The 24935-nt window shown below is 36.2% G+C and overlaps 1 protein-coding gene across 1 annotated transcript in view; it reads left to right on the top strand.

The window, feature by feature from the left end:
* Positions 1-3479: 3479 nt before the first annotated feature.
* ANO3 (anoctamin 3) overlaps positions 3480-24935 on the top strand; it is a 456805-nt gene continuing 435349 nt past the window's right edge. The window contains exons 1-2 of the mRNA XM_046014190.1: positions 3480-3540; positions 13377-13432. The gene's annotated coding sequence lies outside the window, so the exon portion shown is untranslated. The remainder of the gene's footprint in view (positions 3541-13376; positions 13433-24935) is intronic.

Here is a 24935-nt window from a genome sequence, read left to right as displayed (position 1 = left end):
AAGGAATCAAGGAGTGTGTAAGTGAGAACAGCTTTCTTTACAGAGTAAGATATAGGCAATGTTCCATTCATTCAGTTTCTAATTAATATTGTCATAGGAAATTATGCTTAAGAAGTGTCATCCTCTGGGGCGCCTGGGTGGCTCAGTGGATTAAGCTGCTGCCTTCGGCTCAGGTCATGATCTCAGGGTCCTGGGATCGAGCCCCGCATCGGCCTCTCTGCTCCGCAGGGAGCCTGCTTCCTCCTCTCTCTCTGCCTGCCTCTCTGCCTACTTGTGATCTCTCTCTCTGTCAAATAAATAAATAAAATCTTAAAAAAAAAAAAAAAGAAGTGTCATCCTCATGATTGCCCTTCAATTTTATATAACAGTCATGTAAGGAGGACAACCTGACAGAAGGTAAAAGTTGACAGGAGGGCCATTGAACCAAAAGATCCAATAAACCAATCTCAGTATGTGTTAAAATGAAGAAAATTGCCTTTCTCTTATTCCATTCCTTCCCTTCTCTTTTCTTACTATTTCTGTTTCTTCCTTTCCCTTCCTGGCTGTCTAATGTTAAAGCCATTAGGTAGGGCAGGCTAAGCAAGGTAGTAGTCTGCACTAAATGGAAAAGTCATGATAGACGAAAGCAGGGTTCAGAGCCCAGAGTGGGGATGATTTTTCACACAGGAGAAAATTGGGAGTGAGGAGTGGAAGTCCCAACAAAGTGAGAAGGACAGACCAGTATGGGATACTGGACCTAAGTGAGGTGAGGCTGAATTCCATATGGGGTGCAACAGGCAGCCCTTTGCAGAGTGCCAAAACTAGGTGAAGAATATGAAATGGTTGGGCATAGAGTATAAAGCATGGGCAAAAGAAGGAGCATATTCTACACAGATGGATGGTAGTGGAGGCTAGTCACAGAGTATCAGAGATTAAGTGGTGTAAAGAACACAGGCACAGGAGAAGGACTATGGTAGCAGTGAGGATTAGTTAAATAAATAAATATGTTAATGGTAATGGATGCTAGTATCAGAGAATGGAGTTATAAGCATGGAGGAGAGAAAGGGAGTAAAGTAGAATGTTGTTTGACTGAATTTGGAATTATTAATGGAAACTGAGATCACATATATATCTACCTCTCAGATTTTGGCTTTTACATGCCATTCTCTTCTCCAAGAGACTAGAGATTGTTGGAGAAATGACTGAATACAAGGATAGGGCAAACGAATTTGAAAAGGAACCTAGCACCACTTATAACAAAAAATAAGTAAGCATTCAAAAAAAAAATAGTGTCTTAAGGACACAAAAGCCAGCTTGTTCTGGGACAATTTAAGCCTCAAAATAAACTTGATAGTAATGAATTATGACCCACTGAATGCAATGGAGAACCAGTAGCTCCAGAAAATAAAGGTACATTTGGGCATAAATTTGAAGGTTGGCAAGGAACAGGGTATTTATATAACTTCAGAACAATTTCCCACAAAATACCTATTAATTGCAAAGGGCAAAATAATAGTATTTTTGAGAATAGATGTCTGGAAGTTATGACCCTTATAAAGATACCAAACATTATTAGTAATTGGACAGATTGAAATCTTGTGCCCATTATAGGCTACCATGAGAAAAACATAGGATCTCTTCTGCAATAACCTTCCAAAGAAGCATAACCTGAAACTACTCATGAGGAAACATCAGATAAAATCAACTGAGGAACATTATATAAAAGGGTTGACCTCTAACCTTCAAAGGTATCAAGATCTTAAAAGTTAAGGAAAGACGGTGGAACTGTTCCATCTTGAAGATGACTGAACAGACATGACAAGTAAATGCACTGAATAATTTAAAAAAATATTTTTCTGCTCTAAAGGACATGGTGGGGCCAATGTTCACATTTAATGGGGTCCGCGGATTATATTGGTCCGGACTCAATGTTAATTTCCTGATTCTTGTGTTTTGTCATTATGTAAGAAGTCTAAAGTACTTGGGGATGATGGGACATCATGTTCTCAACTTGTTGATAAATAGTTCATGAAAAATAAATTTGTTTTACTGTTTTTGCAACTTTATGCATTTCAGAAGGTTTTCATATAAAAATTAAAACTCAAGAGAAAAAAGTACCTATTTTTAAAAATCCCTGATCCGTTAGATGAATGGTTTTAAAATATTTCTTTTCTAGCTTCTAGTTGCTTTGGCTTTTCAACTAAGTAAGAACCAAGCTCTTAAGCAAAGAGAGGATGAGTGAGGAGTTTTAGAAGTTTGAAAAGAAGGGAGAAATTTGAACTCTTCATGTCAAAGAACACAAAATAGGCTGGGGGGTTAGAGTATGGCACTGAACAATTTGAGGGTAGAAGTCACAAATTTAAAGTGAGAACAGAATTTTTTGTTCAGTTATACTCATCTTCAAAGGTGTAGGCTAGAGTAGAAAGAGAGTTTGGCTTAATTTGGATTTTGGCTTTTCCAGAGGCATATAAAAAAGCAAAAGGAAGAAAAGACAGTCAAGGATATGTGCAAGGGAGTTATAATGATTGACTGTGGGAATAGAAGCTGCTGTGGGTTATAAACATGATGTACATTCTTGAAGAATGTGTTCTTTTCCTGACTCAGCCTTATTAATGCAAGTGTTCCCCAAATCCTTCCACTCCTAATTGGAGGAAAATATAGCCTGTGTTTTTTAAAAGATGGAGTGCCATATCCTCCCCGTATTACTGTAGGTATGTTTCTATCACTAATGTTACAGCATTATTTCATAATTATCCCTTGGGTGTTTGTCTTCCCAACAACACTGAGAGGTTCTAAAAGATGAAATTCTTTTTATTTTTTTTAAAGTGCTCAACAGAGAGCCTGATACATTGTAACCAACCTATTAGTCTTATAAGAAATCATTTTTGGGGGGGGGACAAAATCACCATCTTGTGGCAAAAACACAGAATATTGTCACTGTTGACCTTAAAGTTGTCACTGTGTCTTAGTAATTATTAATATGACTACTTTCTGGTCTTTGGACTCTAAACTACATAGGATTAAGTATAAAATAGTGTCTTATCTGAAGATACTCAATTTTTACATCTTTTCTTGTCTCTGTCTACATAATTTAAAAGTTGGGTTCTCTTTAACTGCATTTTGTTTGTTTCAAGAGAAAAGAAAATTGTATTTGTGAAAGAGAGGAAGGTGTTTTTTCAAAAGCCTGAAGAATTTTCCCAGGACCCAAATACAGAAAGTAACATAAGGTTAGACTTCTTGGGAACTGAAAAGCAATCAGGAACACAGGCCAGATCTCCCTCTCTCAGGGTCAGAAATTACTTTCTGCCCCTCTTTTTTATTTTCTTCTCTCTCTCTACAGAGCTTGCATCTGATCCCTCAACTTGAAAATGTTTCAAAATGACTGGCCTTGGCCCGTTTCTACATCAGGTCGTGTGTTTTCAGTCACTTTTCAGCTAACTGACAGGGTGTCTGTATGCCCATACTAAAATGCAGATAATTTTTTGTCAACAGGCCTGCCTGTGGATGGGCTGCTTCTTGCATCATTTTTCCTCTCCTGGCTCAATCTGTTGTGATAACCAGGTAGGTCAGTGATTTCACCCAGAGGAAACCCATGGGCAGGTCTCTTTATCAGTGGCCTTTCAAACAGAAAAGCTGGATAACTAAGAACAAATCAGATAAGGGGTGGGCTGTAAGAATTAAACCTTACATAATTGTGGAAGAAATAAGTCCAGAAAGGGGAGTCAGAGGGTTAGAAAGAAAAATCACTCTCAGCCTCTGGAAGAATTTCCAGCTTTACATTTCAGAGTATCATGGAAATATAATCTTAGTCCTAGTGATCCATTGAAGAACACCTATAAAATGAATCTCAGTCAACAGCATATTTCCTTAAATTTGGTGTTGGTGCTTTGCTCCCAATAGTATATTTACTAACTTTTGTGATTTGGCCTGACATTTCTCACAATAAGAATGTTAACCTGATGAACTTGATGTTAAAATTCACAAATGACAGTCATCCATAATATAATCTCATTTGCTCAAGTGTACCATCTATGACATGCCTTCTATTTAGGTCTAATGTCCTTCATGGTTTTGTGGTGACATGACTTTCACACCTCAAATTTCTTAGGAATCTATGAAAACTATGAGTGCTGTGCTTATTCTTTTTCAATATTAAGGAAGATTGACATCCTGCATTATGAGTTTAAGAAAATTTACAGGCAGGTTCCTGGAGTTTCTGGAGATGAATAGAATCAGCCATTGTTTGCAGGCCTAACATCATCACTGAGGAAAGCACTGGATATTAACCAGAATTTTTTGTTTTCATTTTTTCCAAAGCAAGATTTTCATGAGTAGTGAATATTCTAAAGTGTATGGGAAAAAATGTTATGGGGGATGAGAGTTTAGCTATAACTGTTTATGGGTGTCTCTAACAAGAGAACACAGAAAACCAAGAAAGGGAAAAAATCATTTAAATTTTATTGCTACTTATAAAGTAAAGTTTTAGAGAGCACATCGAAGTGTTGGGGGAAGGGAAAAAGTCTGTAGAGGTTAAATGTCCTCCTCCTAGCCCAATAAGCACTGAATTTGCTATATTTAAACAGGGAAGGTGGAATTAGACTATAGATGTTTGGCAGTCTGTAGTGAGAAGAAATACTTCCCTTTAAATCATATAGCACTAAGGAGAGAATGCTCTGGAATAAGTCGTCTTAGGTTCTCATTTTACAGTATTTCCTAAAAATCTGTTCACAGATTTGAGAAGGTTGTTTTCTAATCCCATCTAGGCATATAGGCACATATGCCTAGGTCAAGCCTTATAACAGTTTATAGAAAGCTCATCTCTTCGCCATTTTCAATTTACTTTTTCTTACATGTGAATTGAAGGCAGAAATGTAATTCTGGTCCATGCTTAGGTTCAGCACTGAGTATAAACTAGAGGAAATAGAGAATCAGATGATGATGTCTCTATTTAGTCAAAAGATGTTTTTGGATATAGGATGTTCTATAGCTATAGAACATGAAAGTATATGAGAAAACAAGTTAATTTAAAGGTTATAAAAATTGAACATTATAAAATCTTTAAAAAAAAAGGGGGGGGGCGCCTGTGTGGCTCAGTGGGTTAAAGCCTCTGCCTTCGGCTCAGGTCATGATCCCAGGGTCCTGGGATCGAGCCCCACATAGGGCTCTCTGCTTGGTGGGGAGCCTGCTTCCTCCTCTCTCTCTGCCTGCCTCTCTGTCTACTTGTGATCTCTGTCAAATAAATAAATAAAATCTTTAAGAAAAAAAAGGGGGGGGGAGCCTGGGTGGCTCAGTGGGTTAAGCCTCTGCCTTCAGCTCAGGTCATGATCTCAGGGTCCTGGGTTCGAGTCCCACATTGGGCTCTCTGCTCAGCAGGGAACCTGCTTCCTCCTTTCTCGCTGCCTACCTCTCTGCCTGCCTGTGATCTCTGTCTGTCTAATAAATAAATAAAATCTTTAAAAAAAAATTGAACACTGATTAAAGTTAACAATATTTATCATGCTAAAGAGCTTATATAGGATGAAAAATATATCTATAAAATCTATTGTATCCCTTAAGTATATGCCGTGTAAGTACAACCTGCCAGAAACTGGCATCAAAGGAAAAGTACATGCTGCCAAAAAAATGGCTCTTGTGTCATAATATGATACTTGCCTTAACCTGTATTTTATGAAATTACCTGTCACCTTAACAAAGTATTGCCCAGCCAGTTTTGGATTCCCTAATCAGAGAGGGGGATCTCAGTTGCAACCACTCCAGATATTCCCTCAGGATAGTCTTCTTCATAGCTCCTACTTTCACTCTCCTATCAGGGTCTTTTCAACCAACATCTCCTATAGTCTCCCTTCAGCCCTTCTCCTGACCTACTTGATGATTGCTTAGATCCAGCAAGAGCTGCATCATCTACATGGAAACATCAACTCGTGTCAATGTTTCAAGTATTCCCAGACATCATGCCTCCTCCCAGACTGCTAGTAATAACTTAACTATCATTTAGTCTACTCAGAAATGATCATTAACTGAAAAATATATTCCATTAATCCCAGACTAAGTGTCCTTTTTCAGTTCAGTTTTCCTTTAACCAGATTCCCCAAATGAGAGTTGTCACGGTAAAGCCACTAATAAGTTGGGAAATATAATGATATGGAGATATAAATAAAAAGACAAGGCATTTTTTAACTGATTGTGGCTAAACTTTCTTAGTTTGCTAAATTTTTAAAAACATATACTTACATCCAGGTCCTTTTGTAGAGGCCTTATGTAAATGAACAGTCTTAGATCTTTAATTCCGTTAGCTTCCCGGTATATCTGTGACCATAACACAAGTACCTAGAGAATGTGGCATATAGTAGGTCCATAAAAATTACCTATTAAATGCATAGGTTAATATATTAAAATGAAGAAAAAAGAGAGGTGTAACACTGAGTATTTGAATGACTGCTACTAGAATGTATGTCTTCTTTTCCTGAAGATGGAGATCTCTTCTGTTCTTCTACCTTGCCCTCACCACCTTCTGATGAGCTTCAGGGGAATTTTTTCTTCTTCCAATATTCATGTCCAGACTCAGAGGGTAGGCCCTGTATCCTGGAGATATCTGACCTCATGGTCATCGTCATGAACATCACTTGCATCTTCACCATCACAGTTCAGCTAATAACAGACAAAAATCCTCTTATTATCATTCTGAGCAGCGTGGCCCCTAAAAACAAGTCCCTCATTCCAAAACAGGATAGTTGTTTACTTTTTCATGCAGAAAGACCCATTTAAAGTGTATCCTTTAGTTGTCTCATATAGAAAGGAGCAGTCCCTCTGCTGCCACTACCCTTCTCCAGCAAAGGGGTAGACTTCACCTGGTAAAGAGAGTAGGAAAACAACAAAGGATCTTAAAAATGTCAGAAATAGTAGGTACCTTTTTTTTTTTTAAGATTTTATTTATTTATTTGACAGACAGATCACAAGTAGGCAGAGAGGCAGGCAGAGAGAGAGAGGGAAGCCGGCTCCCGCCGAGCAGAGAGCCCAGTGCTTGGCTTGATCCCAGGACCTTGAGATCATGACCTGAGCCAAAGGCAGAGGCTTTAATCCACTGAGCCACCCAGGTGCCCCAGTAGGTACTGGTTTTGAAGTGCTCCCAATAATCAATGATAAAAGATGCAGTGAGATAGGTGCCGAAAGGGAACCACAAGTGGTAGTGAAGTCAGAGAAGAGGGAATCGACTTACACTTGTTGGAATCGGAAATTCAGTGATTAGAAGTCCAGCTACAAGTGTAGTTTTCCATAAATGACTGGAAAGAAAGACTGAAGCCACATCCCCAAGGTTTTGAACATCAGTCTAACAAAATTTATCTGTGGGGAAGGAAAATTTATTTTCCCTTCACCCCTCTAGGTTCTGGACTAAGACTTTTCTGTAATTAATTAGTAAGAGTTTCTAGAGTTTTAGTCATCTCTCTTCTGGAACAAAGAGGGAGACACCCTTAGAAATGGAAATTTTCCTTACAAATGTCAATTTCTCTTACAGAAAGTTAACTTCTACTAGGTTTTCAGAGCTTCTCTTATATCTGCCATTTCTTAAAAGTAATCAACCTAAAATAATCCTCATGCTAAGGAGGCATATTTTGGGATGGCAAATTCTGTTCCTCTTCAATTATTTGGTGGGCAGTGGTTAGCCGCACAAAGTTTCTAAGCAGAGACCTGACATCATCAGGAAGGTTAGTCTAGAGTGACATAGGAAGAAGGAATAGAACTAATTAACTAATTAACAGAACTAATTAAGAGACAACTGTCCCAAGTGAATCCAGTTCCAACCAAGAGCAAATCAAAAGCAATAGCAAAGGGGGATATTGGAAAAGTCTGGATACAGTAGGCTTTAGGTTGACTTTGCTCAGAAAGGGATCAAGGTATTTGATCGAACACATAAGCACTGAAGTTATTAGATTGAAACAGATCGCTCCCATGTTCGTGTGAACTTCCACTGGTACTCTATCAAAACTTATTCTTACATTTCTATCTTAACCTCGAATAATATTTAGAGTCTCTTTATCTTGTTTTTGCATTTTAAGTAGAGTATATTTCTTAGAATCAAGGAATGTAGCTAGTAGGCATCAAGGCACATTGCAGGACTTAAGCTTGGTTTAGTTTACCTCAAAAACTTTAAAAAAGCAACCTATTTTCTTTTTTTTTAAAGATTTTATTTATTTATTTATTTATTTGACAGACAGAGATCACAAGTAAGCAGAGAGGCAGGCAGAGAGAGAAAGAGAGGGAAGCAGGCTCCCCGCTGAGCAGAGAGCCCGATGCGGGGCTCGATCCCAGGACCCTGGGATCATGACCTGAGCTGAAGGCAGAGGCTTTACCCCACTGAGCCACCCAGGTGCCCCCCTATTTTCTTTTCAAATGAACGTGTATTGTCATACATAAATTTGAATAAAATGTACAGCTTTTTTTTTTTTTTTTAAAGATTTATTTATTTGACAGATAGAGATTACAAGTAGGCAGAGAGGCAGGCAGAGAGAGAGGAGGAAGCAGGCTCCCAGCTAAGCAAAGAGCCTGATGCGGGGCTCGATCCCAGCACCCCGGGATCATGACCTGAGCTGAAGGCAGAGGCTTTAACCCGCTGAGCCACCCAGGCGCCCCAAAATGTACAGCTTTTAAAAGGAATCATGGGGATTAGTACGTTTATTCAGTGACAGCTGAAGGTCACAGAATGCCGTTAAATTGTAATAAAGTTTGTCTACTCAAAATCTTGTTAGATAGCTCTGGGAATTTAGAATTTTCCTGGGAAAAAATTATTTTTCTCTTTTTCAAAGAATAGAAAGCAAAAGCCAGTAAACATTTAGGCCTTCTGCCAAAGGAAAATTATCTATGCCTAGAATGGACAAATTCCCAGCGTATGAAGATTTTTTTCCTACATTTCTGTGGCATGGTCACGTCTTATTCCAAGAGCCTGTGCTAGAAACTTGTTAAACCATTGAGCATGCCATTAAAACCACCTTCACTCTTAAAAAAACAATTGGACGTCGGGCACCCAGGTGGCTCAGTCAGTTAAGCACCTGCCTTCAGCTCCGGTCATGATCCCAGAGTCCTGGGTCCCACACTGGGGACTTGGCAAGAAACCTGCTTCTCCCTTTGCCTGCTGCTCTCATTCTCTCTCTGACAAATAAATAAATAAAATATTTGGAAAACAAAAACTAACGAACAAACAAAAACCGTTGGACATCAAAGTCCTGACAGTGATTCCTGTTGTGCTCAAGTAGAAAAACTTCTCATGACATCCAAAGCCTAAGGATAATTATTTTTTTAAAAGTAGGAGAAAATAAATAAATACCTTTTGTGTTGTTGCTAATGCTAGACAGAGAGTGTGCTTAGTGATTCACATCCTCACTTACTACTTGAGACAGTCTATTGAGTTATGTATTACTGTCCTGACTCTGGAAATGAGGGAATTGAATCACAGAAGTTAAGAAATTTGTCCAAAGTTATAAAGCTGCTAAGTGAGGCAAGGATTTGGATTTGTGTCAGTACTGTTGTGTAGTATTAATGCTTCTACTGAGGAACACAGTTTGGAAATTAACACTTATTGAACCCTTTCCAAGATGGAATTTTAGAGTTAAACATTACAATAGAAAAAAGAGACCTCACAGTTTGTCTGCTCTGTAGTCTGCTGAAAGGTAGATGAAATAGCATACTTTTATTGAAGGTAATGTCTTCATTGAAGTCTATTACCACTTGACATTTCTCAAAATCTATTGGATTTGTTGTGACTTTAAGATTATATTCTGAATATATATATATATATATATGGAGAGAGAGAGATTTCTTTTTTTTTTTTTTAAAGATTTTATTTATTTATTTGACAGAGAGAGAGATCACAAGTAGGCAGAGAGGCAGGCAGAGAGAGAGGAGGAAGCAGGCTCCCTGCAGAGCAGAGAGCCCGATGCGGGGCTCGATCCCAGAACCCTGAGATCATGACCTGAGCCGAAGGCAGCGGCTTAATCCACTGAGCCGAGAGAGAGATTTCTATATGTATGCATAGTATATTCTGATTTCTACCAGATCTCATTGATCTCATTGTTTTCACCATTGGTGCACTGGTCTAAGCCTGTAATGCTGCAAATGTCTCTTGAAGTGGTGTTTTCAGCTTCCAACCCTAGGCCCTCTACACTCAGTTTCCAAAAGCAGCAAGGGCAAGGTTTTTAAAATGTAAATCCAAATCACATTGTATTCTGCTCAGGATCCTCCAAAATTGTTCTGCCAAACTTTGTTTTGACTCTCACTCTCTCCCTGGCCTCATTCCTCACCCCTTTTCCTATCCTTTATTGTGTGACAGCCATACTGGTCCTGCTGAAATTCAAATCAAGCAAAGTTTGCTCTTGCCTCAGACCATTTTTTTTTTTTTTCATATCTGGAATGCTTTCTCCTTGACTTGCACTTCTTTTTCATGTAGGTCTCTGCAGAAAGCCTGTCCTTGGTTATTTTACAGGCGGGGGAAAAAAGCACATCTGAGTCTGTCTCTATCTCTTGTCTTCACTTGATTTATCTTTACAGCTCTTGTTACTATTTGAAATTTATTTAATGCTTGCCTTTCCAGCAGGATGTGAGCTCTATAAATATATGTCTGATTTTGTTTACTGCTGTATCCTTAGTGTCTACACCAGCATCAGGCATGTAAGAAACTCTTAATACATATTTCTTGTGTGAGTAAATGAGTGGATGAATGAAAGAAGAAGGGAATCCCACCACCACTTCCCTCATTTGATTGCATAAGCGTTCCGAACATGACAGAGTATTGTAGTGATCATTTTATCCACTTGCTGTTATGTTATAGGCATGTGCTTTAACTTGAGAGACCTTGGCAAATTCAGGACTTAACGTATGTATTTATTTTGATAGTTTTTTATGTATGTTTATATGTATGTATGTATGACAATTTATGTATTTATTTTGATAGTTTTGATAGTTAGGAGAAGAGAATCCTTCTGTTGTCCATGAGAAAACCGTGGGAGGCTGGGAGGCTGCTAGCAGGGACAGGAGAGAAGGCAGCTAAAGGTAACCACAGAGAATCAGCAAAAACCTGATGACACTGGACCTCACTACAACTAGTGAACCTACCTACATCTGCATTTTAGTAGCATTTATAACCTTTGCATACCAAAGCCATTGGGATTTTTGCTACTTGAAATCAAAAACGGTTTAGCTACTACATGTTCATATCATATGTCTGGTTATTTAGCAAATACAACTCTTCTTCACAACTCTCCTTACTATTACCTGTATGTGTTACATTTTTAAGAAAAGGAATGATTGACCTATATTAACCTGTATTTTCATCAAAGTTATACTTTTTAAAAGCATTTGGGACTCATTTAAAGACGAGATCATTGGCTAGATTTTTACCAAAATTGTTTTTACACTTTTGTTTTTTCTGTTTGTTGCATACATTTTTAGTTTGTTTCAAGGAATTTCACTTGTGAGAGATTTTGCTCTCTTTGAAGTGTGATTGTCATCACATACTAACGTGATCTCTTGGTTTTGTGAGAAATAAGATTGGTATTTCCAAAATAAACATAAATCCATCTGACTTTAAAAAAAATAAACAATATAAGCTACAATAGCAAGCAAAATTTAGACACTGTATAAAAATAAGAGAAGGTGAAACAAATGCATAAATACGTACAATGAGTTTCCTTTCTCTTAAGGCACCATATGCAAAAGAGATATGTATATATCAAGAGACATTCCTGCAAAGTTTATGTCAAATCACCCTCTCGTTGGCTTGAATTATTTCTGAAGTTCAAACAAGTTATATTGTATCATTTTAGAACAAAAAGAGGAAAGAAAGATTTACTCTCATGGAAAAATAACATAAGTGAAAGAAATGTGAAACAAAATAGCAAAAGAAATAATATGTGTGGGGAGAAAAAGAAAACATTAAAATTCCATTTAAGACTTTGTAGTGCAAGAGTTGGTGATAGCATTGTATTTGTACTCATATACTTGACAAGTGCATAGTAAAGGTACAGACATTGTCATCCTATTGAAATCTTCTATAGCGAAGGTCATGGACTGGCCCAGAGAATGATTATATTTTGATCCTAGAATCTCCCTTTCCTGAAAGTTAAATGCTGTTTTGATAATTTAAGTTAATGTTAACCAGTCCAAACTTTTGAAAACAATTAGAATGAAATGACATTATGTTGTGTGATATCCTCATACTAGTTGTTAGTTGTGATATTGGTGATAGCCCTGTTAAATGAATTTAGTTTTTCTTGTATTGTGTTCTGTGGTACACTAAGTATCCCAAAATGCTAGTAACTGTGCAACAACAAAAACAAAAATAAAGGAGTGGATCTCTTTTCAAAAATACATACATTAGAGAAACTAAATTAATATTAATCCAGTTCTTTCCTGAAAACATGAGATTTTAACTTTCTAATGGACATTTTATATATACTTGAAGTGCTTATTTTCAAATTTATGAGAACAGTTTTAATACCTGAAGAAATTAGTATCCTAAGGAACACAACTTGGAATTTGCTGATATAACTATTTTAAAAGAATTGGGGATAGATGCACCATCTAGGGTATTTTCATCATTTTTTTAACCATTTAACCTTATGAACTTGAGGGGACACTTTCTCTCTCTCTCTCTCTTTCCTTCTCTCACTCTTTCTCCTCTCTCCACCAATAATATCTGAGATTCATTTTCACACTGGCATCTGTGATTGTACATTAATACATTCATGGCAACTTGGGAAGTTCTATTTGCCCCTATAAGTATGTGGAGCCTTCTTAAATGATCTTTAAATTCTATTTTCACTAACATTAAACCTTAGACTTGCCTTTATGTAGTTCAGAGTATCAGCAACCAATATTTGTTGAGTGCCCTGAAGGTTAAATGGAAACAAAAATTTATGAGACGGGACATAAACTCTAAGTTTCTTGAAGACAAGATGACTCTCAGAGCCAGTCATAGACCTGGCATATGTAGCTAGCATCTATATTTTGTAATTGACCAACACCCAGATGATTTTAGTCTTCCAGGACCTTTGATCATATTAAGAAAACTCCCTAGCATGCATCACAGTGGTTTTAAGGTAGTTGAGATGATGAAGGTATGTGGGTCAGTCCCAGTAAGAATAAAGACTTGGAATGGAAACAAAATGACACTGACTGGAACTGTACACTACAAAAGTGCTAACAAATTCTGTATTGTTTTGCTTATCTGAGGGACTGAGCTAGGTAGTTCTGAAGTTCTCAACCAAATGTTAAAAAGAAAAGTGGCGAATATTTACAAGTTTTCTGCTGAAAAACATTAATATGAAGTAGTAATTATTTGAAAAAATGGAAAGAGTCCGTCAATAAATGTGATCGCTAACATTTTTTAATTGTTTTAATCCTTTTAGGTAAATGAAGCAACTGATTCCTGTTGTACTGTGGGGCTGTAGGCAAACTTCACTCAGTAAGTCCTCCAGCCATTCATCCTTTTATTTATTTGCAAGTCTGAGATTAACCAGGAGTAGCTGAGAAGGTGCTCAAGTTCATTGTGCATGGAAGGCCTTGGTCTCATAGCATTTTGAGGAACAGAGAAAACTTGTATTTTTCCATCTGCCTAATCTTATCTGTTCCTGGTGTTTGCTAACCCTTCCTGATTACCCTCAAGCCTCTCCCATCCTCCTTTATTCTCCCCCCTCCATTTATGTTCTTACCCACTTCACACTAGGATAGGTTGCATTATCTCGTAATTACTCCTTTAATTATTGCTGACATTGCCAAGAGTAGAACATCTCCAAGGAAAACAAAACCTCTCTTATTATTGCTTACCTTAACTACATGGCATAATTCTTTTTTTTTTTTCCATTTTATTTATTTTTTCAGCGTAACAGTATTCATTCTTTTTGCACAACACCCAGTGCTCCATGCAAAACGTGCCCTCCCCATTACCCACCACCTGTTCCCCCAGCCTCCCACCCCTGACCCTTCAAAACCCTCAGGTTGTTTTTCAGAGTCCATAGTCTCTTATGGTTCGCCTCCCCTTCCAAATTTTTTTTTTTTTAATAAACATATAATGTATTTTTATCCCCAGGGGTACAGGTCTGTGAATCGCCAGGTTTACACACTTCACAGCACTCACGATAGCACTTACCCTCCCCAATGTCCATAGCCCCCTCCCCCTCTCCCAATCCCACCTCCCCCCAGCAACCCCCAGTTTGTTTTGTGAGATTAAGAGTCATTTATGGTTTGTCTCCCTCCCAATCCCATCTTGTTTCATACATGGCATAATTCTGATATGTACAAATGCTAAAAGACTTCTTTCCCATGAGTGAAGACAAAGTGGGGAATAGAAACACTGATCCCCATTTAGACTAAGAGCCCATTAATATATATACACTTTTACCATCTTCCTTACTAACTGAGCTCAACTGAATGATCTTTCTATCTTAGTCATTTCCTTTCTGCTTCCACGGCCATGCAACTAAGTTCTATTGGATGAAATGAGAATTGAATTGCTAAAAGGGATCTAGCGTTCATTTTTTTGGAGGAGAGGGAGAATACTCACATTAGTCTTTATTGTTAAGTGTGTGGCTGATGTTAAGATGTTATGGCTGGAGCATCAGTGGTCATCTTGAATAGGTGGGAAAGCTTGAGCATGAAAACAACCAACAGTTGTACAGAAATATAAGAGTAGTTGAGGTGCTTCATGATTTTATGAAGCATCAGGTAAAACCAGGAGTGCCAGCCTTTTGCCTTGTTTTATGCAAGAAAAAAAAAACTCTTTTGACTATTTAAAGGACATCTTTTTTATTAGAATCCAGGTACAATACTTATCTGATGCAAATATTCTACTATATGTTTATTTGGCATCTACTCTGCCCTCAGAACTGCACTAAATTATGTATTTCAACTATTTTGATGGTAACTCACAGTAAGAATTTGATTTACATAATAATCCAGTATTCGTTTATACATTTCTTCTTATATATAGTGGAAAAATATTTTAAGAAACAGTATTTCATTATTATATTCCATATATGTTCATGATGTCCAATATCTCCATTTAATATATGTAATATTTGAAAGCAGAGTTGGGTTAATCGTGCCAAGAAGAACATAAAGGGAAAAAAATATTAATGCTCATTTGAGCAAAGAAATGTATGCTGCATGTAAGAAGAATGGCAAAGAAGCACAAAATATAATAATTACTATTTACCTGGCAGGATGTCAGGTGATTTGCATAGGTTGAGCTCACCTGGTTTTATAAAAATGCTGTGAGTTAAAGTTAAATACAATTTTTTTAGTGGACAATTAGAATTCTTTGAAACAAAAGAACTTTCCTTAAATCGTATAGTTAATGGTGCCAGAGTCAGGATTCATACTCAGGTTTGTCTGCCCACTTCATTACTTTAACTTTTTAATTCTCTTAGAATTAAATATGGGAATTTTTTTTTAAATATGGGAATTTTTTTTTTTTTAAGATTTTATTCATTTATTTGACACAGAGAGAGAGATCACAAGTAGGCAGAGAGGCAGGCAGAGAGAGAGGAGGAAGCAGGCTCCCCGCGGAGCAGAGAGCCCGATGCGGGACTTGATCCCAGGACCCCGAGATCATGACCTGAGCCGAAGGCAGCGGCTTAATCCACTGAGCCACCCAGGCGCCCCAATATGGGAATTTTTTATCTGATTTTTTTTACAGTAGCAGTGCTTATTAGCTTGTTTCATTTTCATTTAAATGATGCCTTTAGAATTTTGAGGGCTAAGGAAAAAGAATAAACAAGATCAAGGAAAAGTACTTTGTTCACTTCTGCTCAAAAGCACTTCCCATTGGTCATTGATGGTCTAATTCAGAAACAGTCCTTGTATAGTAGATTCACTTTATGTCTTAGGAAGAGTGATGTTCTCTCTTGCATGTTCCTGAGCATTCTCTGGGAGTTCATTGATCAGAACTTCATTTTATTTCTCTCCCTTGTTCTTCACATGATCCTTCTGGAAGTTGTGAGTCTTAAGTGCAAAGTCAAATTGTTGTCGAATCAGGCATTAGAGTCATAAAGACAGTAACATAAATCCTGGTTCTATGTAAAGACGTTACCTTATGCAAATTACTTAACTTCACTTTACTTGTCTGTAACAACGTGGTATGCACACACGCCTCACAGTAGTGGTTTTAGGATTGTGTATATAAAGCAGCAAGCATAGAATGATCTTTAATAGTATGAAGTATGTAAGCCCTCGGTCACACAGCCTAGTTTCGTATCCTGTCTCCATTACTATCTGAGTAAACTAGTAATGTTACTCAACCCCTTTGTCCCTTTCTTTCCTCTCTGTAAACATTAAAAATACTCCTTTTGTGGTTGCTGTGAAGTTATTAAAAAAAAATAATTCATTTGAAATGCTTATCATAAGACATGTTACCTTTAAGTGCTCAAATGTTAGCACTTGTCATCATTCCTTAATAGATTAATAATGAGTTCATCTATGAAATAGATACTTCCAAATTTTTGCAGACAGGTTTTTAGAACCCTTCTAGGAAAACCTATCCTATTAGTGCAGCGAACCTTCCATTTTGAAGAATTATCAAACTCTACCCAACAATATAAATATCCACTTAACATAATCTTGTAGTGCTAGTTCTGCGGGACTTGATTGACTTCATAGAAAAAAAGTGGATTACAAATGATAAAGGCTAAAGTTTGTACAAACTTTTGAAGTCTATCTCCTGTTGATACTTGAATAATTGGAAAATGTATTCAATGTAAAAAACAGAAATTTTCCCACCATTGGACTTCATGTGATTTAGGTCATAAATGATTCGTTATTAAATTGGAAGCAAAGTTAAAAAATTCCATCTGGGACGTAAAGTATTCTTTATTTGGAGATTCCTTCTTATGAAGTATTTAATGTATTCTATGTCATTTCAATGAAATCTTTGTAAAGATGATTTTTTTCCAGCTGCCACTACTTGGAAAGAATACAGTTGTTCAAGATTAATCTGTATTTCTGCAGGACATACACAGACACATGAGCAATAAGTAAACATGAGGATTTTGAAGTTGTTTGAACACAAGAAACCTAATTACTACAGTCTGTTGCTTACACAATTTAACAGATTTCCTGTCTGATTAATTCTGTTACCTAAAAGGCATGGAATAGTTCTGTTTTGAGGCACATTTTGTCTATATTTCCCATCTGGATTGGTCCTTTGTACTGGTACATTCAATATACAGTGTTGTTATAAATGGCAAGACTGGAATTCATTGTGAGATGTAGAATAACTTCAAAAAGGGCTCACAAGGCTTATTTAGAGAGAGTCCTCCTGTCATTTTATTTGCTGTAGGCCTAGAGAATGAGATAGTCTCAGCAACTTTACAAAGCGACTTCTGGCTTAACTGAGCTTTAAGATACAGATGATTGGTCAATGTATATTCTATAGGGTAAATTTATTATTGGTGAGGTAAACTCCATAAATACAAAAGGAATCAGTATTTCCACACAAGTATATATTTTTATTCTAAATCAAATTTCCTGTTATAATTGGTTGGCAGAAATCCACTCATCCCTTTCTTTCATCATTTGATCTAACTGATCTGAAAGCATCAGCTAATTAATGACTCAGAGCTGTTGTTTTGAAATAACTAATAACATTATAATTTAGACACATTGCTAATATCATATTTGTGTAACTCGATTTTATACAATATTAGATATAATTGCTAGTAATTCCAACATTATCTTTCTGTTTCCAATTTAAAACAATGCCCAAAATATCATTACTTTGAAACTACTAGATTAACCAATAAATATAAATTATTCATCAGTAAATTATCTCTCTGTCATACCCATGATTACACCTTTGTCATAGAACCAATATATCTTATTTTGGAGTCCCAAAATTGAGAGATATGGCTAGAATTACATGAAACTCAAAAAGCAAAAATACTCTTTGCGTAAGTCCATCTGGATTCTAAGTCTTCATTTTTAGAGATATTAATTATAAAATTATTTGCAAAATACATAGTTTACTAATTTTTTCTCATTTTCAGAGAAAATTTAAGTTTTAAGAGTTGTGCATACATCCATTTGACAATTCTGTATTCTAAAATTTTCTCTAAGAACAATTCTCATTCAGTCAAGCAGAACACATTTCTAGTGCGAACAACTTAATTTTTAAACAAATGTTTTATCCCAGGAAAGCTACTGAATTCTTCAAATAGTTGCTACTATGAGTTTATTCTAACCTTTTCATTCCACATTTACATACTATTTCCACTTTTTCATCTAAAACGTTTGATTTAAATTTGAGTAAATTAATACTAAGTTGGGGTTTCTTTCTGTCTTGCTCCCATCCTTCCATACCCATTATCACTATTTCCTCTACTTTCATCTAAAACAAAGATTTATTCATCCAGGCTAGAGATCAGTAGCATGTTTTGATTCAGAAACTACAGACATGAAAATGAAATAACCTCTGCTCTCAAGTCCTTCACAGACCAGCAGCAAAGATTCCACAAGTATTAGTAATACCAGAGAAGTGTGATTGGTTCTATGACAGAGGTATAATCATGGGTATGACAGAGAGATAATCCTTTCTGCTGAATGAATAGAGGAAGGCATCTCAGATGTTGTAATATTTTTTAAAGGGTCTTAAATTAAGCCAGATTTTTATGAACAAAGAAGAAAGGTAGGACTGCTCAGATATATGTGTACTATGTAATGGAAAAATGCAGCAAGTTTTTAGACCTAATGTAGGATTTAGGGCAATGATATCATAGTAAACTACTGTATAAAACTGTAAGTTTTCCTGAAAATATGAGAACTTTATTCTAGTTAAGGGATTTGGAAAACTTACTCCTACTAACTTTTTCCAAGAAAGTGCTTGGTTGAAGGAATGAAATGGGTCATTGAAGGTCAAAGAAGAGATTCAGTTTTATCTGTAATGTTCTTTGACTTCCAGGGGAAGTTACTTACTATTTTAATAACTAATAACTATTACGATGATTTTTTTTCAAAATTATACATCTAAAAAATTCTTTGAAGTCAGTTGTGTCAAAATAGTAAAGGTGGTTGATTGTGGAAGGTAAGAATATGAACATTTAACATTTTTCATCCTTGAACTATTTTTTTAAAAGATTTTATTTATTTATTTGACAGACAGATCACAAGTAGGCAGAGGCAGGCAGAGAGAGAGGGGACAGCAGGCTCCCTGCTGAGCAGAGAGCCTTGATCCCAGGCCCCTGAGATCATGACCTGAGCCAAAGGCAGAGGCTTAACCCACTGAGCCTCCCAGGCTCCCCTTGAACTATTTTTTGTTTTAACATTTTAAGAATCATCTAAAATTTTTTAAAAAATTGCTTATTTACAAAGAGAGATTATGTAACTGGAAATCTGAATGACAGATTGATGAAATTAAGAATAAAGGGCAGCAATATCTGGTAGGAGATGAAAGCAGTAATCCTAGTAAGAGACCCTTTGCTTCTGTTAAAAGCAGTGACAGTAGAAGGAGACTGAACTTATAAACTCAGTGTTGTGTTACACAAGAGGAGTGTCCTGCACAATGCAGTATCTCTAGGATAGAGAGTAGGGGGTGTTTTTTTCATGTGACTCGAGATATTTTTGTATTAAGATATGTAGTTAAATTTGTTATCGTGTTATGAAATCAGTGGTATAAAATAATCATATGTAATATATGACAGTTTTCCAATTAATTCCTGGATTCTTGTAAGAGCCAAGCGAAGGCCTTCTCTGAATCTCCCTATCTGCCTTAAAGACTGATTCTCCAAGAGAGACTCAGTTGTCTTAATTCCCCTTCCTGGGAGTTTCATCAACCAGGGAAGACTGATCCTTATTATAGGAGAGGAGACTAGAAGTTAGCACCACACCCAGACAAACTTCCTACTCCCCTAAGAAGCCTGCTCCTTCCTCCCCTTTCTCTGTTAATATGGCATTTAAGCCTGATTTCTAAGCCACCTTGAGGAATTATTCATTTTTTTCTTTGTGTCTCTCATGTATACATGGAGTGTACATGATAATTAACTTCTGTTTGTTTTTCAGTTATTCATCCATTTATTATTACAGGGGGCCCAGCTACAAACTCAGAAGGAAACAGGGAAAATTATTTTTGCTCCCCATTGTATTCAATCAATATAATAACCATGGTACAAAGAGATGATTAGTCTCATTGAATAGATGAAGGTAATAATGACGATAATAATGAAGGTAATAAGGACTCATTACCATTACCCAGGATCTAGATCTAGGAAATGTCAAAGAGCAGCTTTTAAATCTAAATCTAAATACGTGTGGCTCTAAATCCTATAATCTTTCCAAGTGCAGATATTTTAACTAATTTATCAAAGATTTTTCAAACAATTCCTGTATATATGTCCCTACACTCTTTATAAACCATATATTTTTTCAATTTTTTTTATCAAGGAGTTTATACTCATATTAGAAGAGATAATTATTGTTATACACAGTTGTAAAACAGAAGCCCAATTGTGTGTTATATGTTATGTAAACGCAATAAATACTATGAGCTGAAACCATTACTGTGGGCCCTATGGTAGATTGGGTGCATGCAAAATTAAGAAAGTTTATGTTTTTGGTGGTTCTCTTAGTTCATTCAGGCCACTATAACATAATAGCAGGGACCAGGTAGCTTATAAACATAAAAAGTTTACTTCTCACAGTTCTGGAGCCTAGATGTCCAAGATCAGGGAGACCACATAGTCAAGTGCGAGTCCTCTTTTTGGTCCCACACTTCTTATATCCTCCCATGGTGAAAGGAACTGGGAACTTCTCTGGAGCCACTTTAATAAGGCACTAAACCATTCATGAGGGCACCATCTTTGTGACTTAAATACTTCTCAAATGCCCCACCTTCTAATACCATCACTTTTGAGGGTTAGGATTTCAACATATATATTTTCAGAGGACCCAAATATTCATACTATAGCAATAAGAAATAAATTTTGGACTCAAAATGCCAAAAATTGAACTCTAATATTTAACCTCAAAATTATATTAAATTACTGTCTATAAACCTTAGTTTCTACATTTTCAAAATAGGGGTAATAAAACCCATTTCACTGTGTTGTTGACAGAATTGCATAGGAAAATGCATGGGAAAGCAAGAAGCAAATTCATAGTTTAATACAAAAGGCATTATTATAGGCAATGAAATCTGCATTTTATCTGAATGTCAAATTCCAGTCATGTTAAAGTTGATAAAATCTTTAACCCAACTGTCAAAAGTTTTTAAAAAGAAAACATCAAAACTATTTGTTCTTGAATTTTAAAATTCTTCTTTGAATTTTATGACTCATCAATCTTGAAAATGTTTGTTTGTATAGTTCACTGATGTTCAAGAGATAGCAAAGCTCTTAAGCAAGATTTCTAAAGTTTGGAAAGAAACAGAACCCTAAGTCTATCCAAAAGGAACCTAAAAATAAAACAAGAGAATAGGAAAATCCTACTTCCAGAATAGAAGGCATCCCTAAGATTGACATAATTAAAATATATTTTAAATATTAAATCCAGTAATTCTGATTGGGTTATATTCTTGGAAACTGGAGGTTGAGGAACAAGAGACTCTATTCCATGTTCGTTAGTAATTTAAAAATAAGAGTTCTTTGATGTTTACTATATGCTAGTACTTTAATATTTATTAACATATTTAGTTCTCATAACAACCCTAGGGGATAGTTGTTCCCACTTCACAGATAAGGAAACCTAAACCTAGAAGATTAAGTAACTTGCCAAAAGTAGATACACAACATAGACATAGGCACTCTGATCTCAGTGGCCTTGTTCTTAGCTATGGAGTTTACTAGATGCTATTTGTGATGTTATTGCCTAAGTTACAGGCTAGGGTCATAGTAGAACCTCTCTGAACCCACTAGCCTCAAACAAGCAAACATATACCCTATTCACAGACCTTTTCTCTTTGCCTGGAAGCCTCTTACTCCAGATATCCACAAAGGACATTCCTATTTTCTATTTTCCACGCATACGATACCTTCCCGGGGAACTTCCTTGACCACCCTTCTGTGTGTGGTCTTTCTACCTAACATGGGGTTTTTAAAAATAATGCTTACTGTTCTTCATTTCACATTCTTGATTTGTCAGCTTTATTATTTCTGTCCCTGCTATTTTGATAAGCAATGCTTAAAGCAATGACTGGCATATTGCAGACAATAAATACGTTTTGAAGGGTCAGGGGTGGGAGGTTGGGGGAACAGGTGGTGGGTAATGGGGAGGGCACGTTTTGCATGGAGCACTGGGTGTTGCGCAAAAAGAATGAATACTGTTACGCTGAAAAAATAAATAAAATGAGAAAAAAAAAATAAATACGTGTTGAATGAATACGTAGTTATAAGCTAGACATTGGGTTAGCAGCTTTGGATATATTGTCTCATTTACTCTTAAAATAATCTTTCTAGGTGTGGATCTCATTATTCTCCTTTTCACACATGGGGAAACAGATTCAGATATGTCAAATAAATTTAACAGATACACATAAGTACTAAATAGCTGAGACAGGATTAATCCAGGTCTATATAATTTTAGAGTTCTAACATTTTGCATTACTCTGCTGCCTTTCTGATTGTTTTGGATGAAAAGTCAGGAAATGATTTTATCTCTGCTGCAAACCATTTTTTTAATAGCATGATAACATGTTTTAGTATAAGATATCTATTAAATTAAGTCTAGTTATATAAGGTTGTTTCTTCAGACCATTACAATTAAAGCTTTATGGGTTTTGGGTTTTTTGTTTTTTTTTTTTAGTATTACTTTCATCTGTTTTAGTAACTCTAGTGAGATATGCAATTTAAGGTCTTCATTAAAAAATAATGTGCAATTTCTTGAATCTGGTGACTTTAGGAGGTATATTTATCCTTAACCCTATGAGCCCCAGGGCCAAGTCAGAATTGTAAGGCTTCTTATAACACAGAATTCAAAGTCTACCCTAGGTGGCTAAGGTTCTAAGAAAAATGAATTGCTTCCTTTTCTTTTTGTCTTTGCAAATTTATTTTATGAAACCTTTACATTCTTGAGAAATTTACCATGATATTATCCTGGGATTTCCTGATAAGTGCCAGGCTGCTTAGCTCTAAACACGTTTTTCTTAGGAACACCCATGTAGTCATCTTTCCTGCATTAGAATGCCCTGTTGGTTTAAGCTAAGAGTCATGTGATATGGTAAGTGCAGAGGTGGTTTGACAGAAAGGATTTTTGTGGCTGTAGCTCATAAGAGATGGGATATGCAACTAATGCATTCAGATAACTTTTCCATTATTTATAATAAAACTCGTGCAAAATTGAGTATTTCTAACTCTAAGAGTTTTTAAACATATTTTGGTGTGTGAGATTGATTCCCATAAGTTAATCTTGGGCAGCTCTTTTGAGAAAGTTAGGAAGCAAATACCCACGGCTTTTTCAGTATGCATTATCTATGTGAATAGTAAATGTAATGAGATTAGAACACTTTCCCTCTATCAGTAGTTGTTGGTATTGGATGAAAATATATTTGGATATGTAATCAGTTTGACTGATTGAAGAGTTTTGAGCAACTTTTATATAATGTGTGAACCTGTTAGTATGTAAGGTATTTTATAAAATGATATCTGGAAGATATTCTAGGTAGGTTAAAATAATAGAGTTAGGATCAAAAGACTTTTAAGATAAGATACTATTCAATAAAGTTAAAGTTGGACACCAAGTAGAAGAGATCTTTTAATCCTGTCACTGATTTTTTTTTTTCCACTAAGCCTCAGGATTCAAGGTGGAGTTTGCCTTAGTTTTCTTTTTCATAACTCATTCTGGAAGTTTAAGCAAGTCAACTAATTTCAGTGGACTTTATGGAATAAAAAGAAAAGTTTGGATTATATGATCTCTAAATTGCTTTAAAACTTGAAGTGAATTTTTGGAGATAACCAGCATAAAGTATTTAAAATCTTGTATCATAGCATCTTGAAAGCTGAAGGGCTCTTGGGTAGTATCTAATAGACTAGTACCAAAATGTGGTTCATTACTGAAATTGACAAATGGCTATTGTAACTTGCAGCTCTTCCAACTCCAGATCAAGGATTTCTGCTTCTATAAATCTGAGGTGTGGCCATGGATAATGTATTAACATTCTTGATAAGTCCAATAAGCAACAGCTATGAGAAAACTGAGGTTAAATAAATCATTTTCTCAATAATTAGAACTTGTTTTTGGCTAATTTTTTAAAGAAAAAGAAGTACATCTGTAAAATAATGACAGGTTTCCTTGTTTTTGAAACATTTGGTTTCCCTTTTCTTTTGAGGGGATAGGTTCCTTTTCTAAAATTGAGTGAGATGTATAGGCCCACTGGAAAACTGAAATTTAATTATAGGTTTATAGAATGATAACCTCCCCTGCTACATCTTACCACCCCCACCACAGCACTCTAGTCATGGAACACAGGATTATAACTAAAAGAGCTGCATGCAGTATGCGGACTGTGTTTATCAGGAGTTCTTAGGAAATCCAGAGACAACTGGGGAGATAAAAAAAAAAAAAAACAGGACAAAAGAATAATTCAAAGTCTCTGGAACCAACAGGTACAACAAACATTAAATATAGAAGAACTTTGGGGCACCTGGGAGGTTCAGTTGTTAAGCATCTGCCTTTAGCTCAGGTCATGATCTCAAGGTCCTGGGATAGAGCCCTGTGTCCAGCTCCCTGCTTAGAGGGAAGCCTGCCTCTCCCTCTCCAAATCCCCCTGCTTATGTTCCCTCTCTTGCTGTGTCTGTCTCTGTCAAATAAATAAAATCTTCTTAAAAAAATACGACCAACTACTATTACCAATTTTGTCTGGATTTCAACAAAAACTAAAAATCATGCTAAAAGTCAAGAGAAAAGTAGTAGTATCAAGTAGTAGTATCAAGTAGTTTCAGGTATCAAGTAGTATCAAGAAACGAAGTGAACATCAGAAGCAGACTTAG

This window comes from Meles meles, chromosome 8 (assembly GCF_922984935.1).
Source record: "Meles meles chromosome 8, mMelMel3.1 paternal haplotype, whole genome shotgun sequence".
NCBI classification, from domain to species: Eukaryota; Metazoa; Chordata; class Mammalia; order Carnivora; family Mustelidae; genus Meles; species Meles meles.
The sequence above is the reverse complement of the archived record's forward strand: the minus strand, read 5'-3'. Positions and strand labels throughout refer to the sequence as shown.